Source organism: Triticum aestivum, chromosome 6A (assembly GCF_018294505.1).
Source record: "Triticum aestivum cultivar Chinese Spring chromosome 6A, IWGSC CS RefSeq v2.1, whole genome shotgun sequence".
Taxonomy (NCBI): Eukaryota; Viridiplantae; Streptophyta; class Magnoliopsida; order Poales; family Poaceae; genus Triticum; species Triticum aestivum.
In genome coordinates, this window is record NC_057809.1 from 223,701,463 (window position 1) to 223,707,710 (window position 6,248).

General features: G+C 44.3%; 1 long non-coding RNA gene across 4 annotated transcripts; it reads left to right on the forward strand.

Annotated features, from left to right (window-relative positions):
- Positions 1–1,901: 1,901 nt before the first annotated feature.
- LOC123127324 (uncharacterized) lies at positions 1,902–3,991 on the forward strand. Of its 4 annotated transcripts, none has more exons than XR_006462269.1 (3): positions 1,902–2,148; positions 2,229–2,349; positions 2,650–3,991. It is a non-coding gene; the product is annotated as an uncharacterized lncRNA (long non-coding RNA). The 4 variants fall into 4 exon arrangements; XR_006462270.1 differs by having other exon boundaries at positions 2,229–2,343; XR_006462268.1 differs by having other exon boundaries at positions 2,229–2,294.
- Positions 3,992–6,248: the final 2,257 nt, after the last annotated feature.

Genomic DNA, 6,248 nt, shown 5'->3' on the forward strand with positions numbered 1-6,248 from the left:
TGTAATACCCGACGGTGAAATTTAATAGCCGAGTGTCAAAAAAAACTCTCGGCTATGAGTGCAAATGACCGACGGCCGATATGTCACTCTCGGCTATTTGATTAGATACCCGACGAGAGATAGTAATAACCGATGGTTGACTTTCACCCTCGGTGATATGTTTCGATAGACGAATGCAATAAACATGTACATGGTCGATGGTTATATTGCAAATAATTTCCATATAAGTACATTTCCCACAATTAGATTCTAGCAGTGCTATAAGTTGCATTGTTATTTACCATTAATTAATATGATGATTCAAAATTTTAGTCCCAAACAATGCGAATATGATGGTTTAAAAAATGACATGTTTGAAAAATGTTCACTTACAAACTATCACAGGGAGAAACCCCATTGAGGGACCAGAGGAGATCGCCGCCTGGAGTAGATGAGGCAAAGGTGCTCAGCGTAGTCTTGTATATACATGTCTAGGTTGGGTCTTCACCATGTGGCACATGGCGTCTTGCCGAAGTGGAGTATGTTTTCGCTGTGGTCCAAATGGTACCAGTTGCTGGCAATCTTATTCTGAGCACGTCACTGGAATATGATTTAGTAAGCTCAATTAGTTCCTGCTCTCGAGATGCTCCGCACTCATTCCCCTGCTTTCAAGGTTTGGACACTTTTAGCCATCCAACGGGACGCACCAAACGCCCGCCGACCAGTCCGGACCACCAAAATCTTCTAAACATGAAGCAAATCTAAGGGAGCTTTGGGGGAGCCCAGACAATCCGCTTGTCTTAGTGTCGGTTTGACAACATGTCCTTACTGCCCGTGTGATTTTCTTTTAGGTCCGCCTAGCCCACGCATGGCCCACTCCTGCTGTCCGGATATGATTATGGTTGGATGACCGACTCCCTTAGCGTTGTCTGTGGACACATCCAGACATGTCCACGGACATTTGAAGCGTCCGTTTTAATGTATAGCTTTGAGTTGACCTAATCCTCTCAGTCTCAGCACTAGCCGCCGCTTAGATATGTCACCGGTCACCGCCTAATGTATCAGCCCTCCTCACTTGACTCGCCTCTCTCTTCTCTGCCACTCTTGTATTGGGATTTGACCCCGAATGCAAGCTCTCAAGCGCCAGGCAGCAAAAATCCATGAGCTGGCTAAGGAAGCCCGGTTCGGTGGCCGGCAAGCCCGCATTGACACAGAAGACCGACGAGGACAAGCCGCCCGAGAGGTACCACACGCAGTTTGGCAGCGTGTTCAGTCCAATCCCATTGCTTGCAAGCACAGAACTTCTTTGACGCCGTATTGCAGCAGTGACACTCTCCTCTTGCAGCGGCGGTGGCTGGTGGTGCGTTGCTCCCGGCCTTAAGCAACGAGGCCGCTACAGATGAGGATTGTAGCAGCAGCGAAAACCACATCATCCGCGTACAATGGCGTGAGGGGTTTGAAGTAACGAAAGGGGCAATTGGTAGCACACCGATTAAGCTATTAGGCTGGAGGAAAGCGGTGTCTGGGGCCCCTAGGACATGTATCAAGTGAACAAAGTGGTCGACACGTGCTTGTGATCCATCGGGTGATAAAAAAATTGTTCTTCATTTTATTTGATTTTAAAATGTTGCAAAGTATATTTCAATATCATACGTTGAATTTACTACATTGTATTTATTTTTATTTTATTTTTTTGTGAAATTACTACATTGTATTTAAATTGATGAAATATAATTATGATCAATGTTTTGATGTACAGAAGAATATATAAGAGGAATATATTAATTTACAGAGGACTGTATAAGAAGTAAAAAAAATCAAGTCATATTTACACGCGCGTTGAAAGTTTCAACGCACACAAGCGCGAAACGAAAAATCCTAAATAGCCCACTCGGCACGAACTTGCAGTCGCTTTCATCTAACCTCCCCTTGTAGCCGTCATGGCCTATCCTCACCTCGCCGCCATAGACCAGCCCTCACCTCCCCTTCTCCCCACCGCCTAGCTTCAGATCGACTCCTTCCATCACCTCTCCACAGCAGCTATGGCCGGGGAGGCTGGAGATGTTTTGCTCCTCTCACCCCTTTCTATCATCCCGTAATGTGCAAGTGCACCCAGATCTCTCGCCAGGTCTGGCGGCGTCGTGCAACACTCATGGGCTACGACTCTAGGTCAGTGCCTCCTTTCCCTTCCCCGGATTTCCTCTCTCCTCTTACCTTGTCTCTTCTTTCTTCTCTTTCTGCAACAACAGTACGCTAGCAGTGGTGGCAGGCAATGGCGAGTGTACTGATGGTCGAGCGGCAGCGCGGGCTAATGGGTTCGGCTCTGTTCTCGTTCGCCATTTACTATACTGTACTACTCAACAAGTTAAGGTGTCCTGCAATCCCCATCTATTCTAGTTTAATTGATTTCTGATGTCAAATCTTAGATAGCTAAGATGTCAAAATTGGTACGATGCACACAACTATGCTGGAAATACTACCACAAGGGATAGTATTAGTAGCTTCGCTTAATTTGTACACCTAGTTATTCAGGAACAAAGTAAGATGAGGAAATACGTGCATATTTAGATGATGCAAAACATTGCCATGGTTTGTGCCACACTAGACTATTTGAATCTTGGTAAGGTACCAGAAATATCTTCCCTGATAACAGAGGCCTAATGAACACAGGGTGGATTCAGACTGATGAGGCTGTCCAAGATTGCTCGGAACAAGGCGAAATTGGTGAAGCACGAAGCCCTTGTCGATGGCTTCAGTAAATCCAGTTTCAAAAACAATAAAATGAGAAACATTCAGATAAGGCTTCGTTGACAAACATATTATACTCTTCTGCAATTCAGGTTACTACATTGTGCTTGTTTGTTTGAGCTGTACAGAAATGAAATGTTCGACTCGAGCATCAACACATAAGCCTTGCTTCATCCTTTATGGGTCAGTCTAACTTTCTGTTTCGTATGCAGTTACTATGCATACGTAGGCTCTCGTTTGTGTTGTCCTTGTAAAGTGTTTGATGAATTCCTTGCCTGTCAAAATCATATCCTTGGAACCTGAAGGTAGCTTGTGCCCCATATCCCTCTTGGCTCTCCAAATTCATGGCAGCCACATCTGTTATCTTCGAGAAATCTAGTATGATTTCATCTGCCATTTTATTGGCTTTTCCGTTAATCGGCAGCTGTGTAAAGGTACAACTACATGTTCAACAATTAGGAAAATAGTACCACAAATAACTGAATGTTGGGATGGGTAAATAGATTTTGTCTTGCGTGAATACATAGAAATACATGGAAGTATATTTAGAGGTCAAAAAGTACTAGTCTGTAGCTTTGTGGAAAAAGATGCAAAATAGTGAACCAGTTTATTTTTACTGTTTGTGTTTATATTTAAGTTTCTATTGCCCAATGCATGGTTTGGAAAGGAATGAATTACTGGTGTAACACGAGTAATTGTCGACGTACACTGAGTTCCTAAGTCCCACAGTAAGACGTGATTAGCTATATATCTCCATGCATAGATGTTTCTAGAACAATTACTTTTGTTCTCTGTAGCTTCCCTAAAAAAGTTTATTCCTTGTAGCTCAATCAAATTTCATTTACATTGCATTGTTTTTCATCTCTTTTACAACTAGTCTTGTCATTTCTTAGGGAGTGTCAAGCAATATTAGAAGCGGTCCGAGCTATTAAAATGATCATGACACTGATGATGAGGAGGATGACATCTATGGCAACGAGGGAGATGATAGCTGTGGCGATAAGCATTATGATAAAGTAAAGATCTGAAGTTTGTTGAAAATTTAGCTTATGCAAATTGTCTGGACCTCTCTAATACTATTTTTTGATTCGACACTTCCTAGATGGATTGTTATTGTAAATGTAATTCATATGCAACTCATTAGGTTTGTAATACCTAGATTATGCTAAATGTTCTTTTGGTCATGTGCGGTTGTGTAATTATGAGATGTATCGGAAATGCCAATATTGTGAAATATTGTGTAATATATTGCACTTCCCTCTCAGTGAAATTAATCAGTGAGGGTTGACTAATGGCCTATGGCACAACAAACATCTTGGGTAAAAAAATGCATACATGCACTTTAGACAGTCGGCGACTTTCTAAATTGAAGGTGCGAGCTAACCTTTCAACTAAAGGAATCCCCAAAGGGCTGTATGCACTATCAGTAATTACACTAACCGATGGTTTGGCTCTCCTCTCAGTTGTGCATAACCCTGACGGGTTGTATATACCCTTGGCTATTAAGAAAACCGACGGTAAACAATAACCGTCAGATGATAAACACCTGACAGTGAACCGTCGACTATAAGCGCATTCGACCTACTGGGAGCCAGGTGTAGGCAACAACATATCCGACGGCTCACCGTCGGCTTATTACCGTGGGCAAAGATATAATATGATGGTACCGTCGGTTATTAGTATAATGGCTGACAAAGCATAGCTGACGGGAGATGGCCGACGGTGTACCGTCAGTTATAAGAGTCTCCGACGGTGAACTTAAATATCCGACGGTAATTGGACCATCGGCTAAAATGGGAAATCTAGTAGTGCCAGATCGTGGCTTCTCCCGCTCTCCCCCTTTTTTATAAATCTCTTCCTGGAACCCACGCAAGTACTATGGTTGCACATGGGATCTTCACGTGGGTGGGCATCCATCAGGCGCTATGGATATTTAATTTATACGTGTGTGACCCCGATCAGCACTAAGGACACTTGATTCATCATGCACGTTTGCTAGGTTGATCGATTCGGGAGATCTTGTGAGGCCGTAAACCGCCGCTGTGCGTGACACGTGATCGCTGTCTCCAATCAACTCGAATCCGGTTTGTATTTGAAGTAGCCACGGCGACTTCCAGATTACCATAAAGTGGCAGTTTATCTCGGCAAAACTGATCCCTTGCCGGTCTTCAGCGGTTCGACGGTGCGGACGGCGCACAGCCAAAAACATCTCTTGCCAGCTTTTGACCGGCTGTTGGACGTGGAGATGCATAGATGCAACCCTAAATCTTTCTCGATCTCAATCTTGTATATACTGTTGCGGAAACCTTCTTCAATCTTTTACCGATGAAACTCATAGTTGATGTGAATTCTTCTGCGTCTGTTCTTTATCATTGGACCAATTACGATCTTCTCGAACCCTGGAAAAGATCCCTCTAAGAACTTAACACCACCATGTGCAGACCCCATGGTGGACGCCAACTGTTGTGGAATTGTCATGTCAGATGTCCTAGCGGAAGGACTTAGTCGTGAGGCCAACGCATCTATGTGGTAGCTTAAGAGGGGTTGAGCGGAATCGAGAAACGCAACACAAGACGAGGATTTAGACAGCTTCGGGCCCCGAGAAACATCATCCGGTAACAACCCTACATGCTGTTTGAGGCTAGATCTCATTATCATCACGAGGGAGTCGCCGTAAACCGGCTCTCCTCTAATTGCGTCTAGCCCTAGAGATTGTTGTTTTCTTGTCCATCTTTGGGGAGCCCTGCCCCTCCTTATATAAGTTACAGGGGCGGGTTACATGTAGAGTCCATCTCAGACTAAGACTTAAACTATTTTGACTTCCCTTCCTGGGCTTCTTAACGTCTGCCGGTTTAACATTGTTTGCCGGGTTATGATTGACTTAACACCTGCCGGTGCTACCATCTGTCTTAACTCTGCCGGTTTAACACTCGCCGGTTTACCGTCTGTCTTAGCCATCTGTCTTGACTTTCTATCTTAACTCTCCGCCGGTTTACCATCCGCCGGTTTACCAAGTCCCAGCCGGTTTACAACTCCAGCCGGGTCATACCGCGGGGTATATCCCCGAGACAAATCGTCCTGTGTCAAGAGTGCTTCGGAAGTAGAGTCAGGTGGCAAGGGAGCTTGGGGATGTGCTGCTAGCTGAGTTGACGAACGAGTAACTCGTGCAGCTAGTGGTGCTATGGAAGGTGTTGCAACAACTAGGGTTGTTTCTGCTTGTTTGGTGGCAGCTATTGGTTTCTATTTGGCTTGTTCTGCAGCTCCTGTAGCATGGGATACCCTGTTTGTACAATTTTCTGCTGGACTTTGACCTTCTATTGCACCATCAGTACCAGCAGAATCTGCAGGATTCTTCCGCTTCCCTTTCCGTGTGTCCTTAGTACTAACACCATCCCTTGTCATTATGTGTTCCTTCCTCTCTCTCTGTGCCATGTTAAGTTAAGCCGACAAGAAAAATGAATAACAATTTAGTTCTTCAGAACAAATTGATGTGTGATACAGATGAACTGAACTTTGATGTT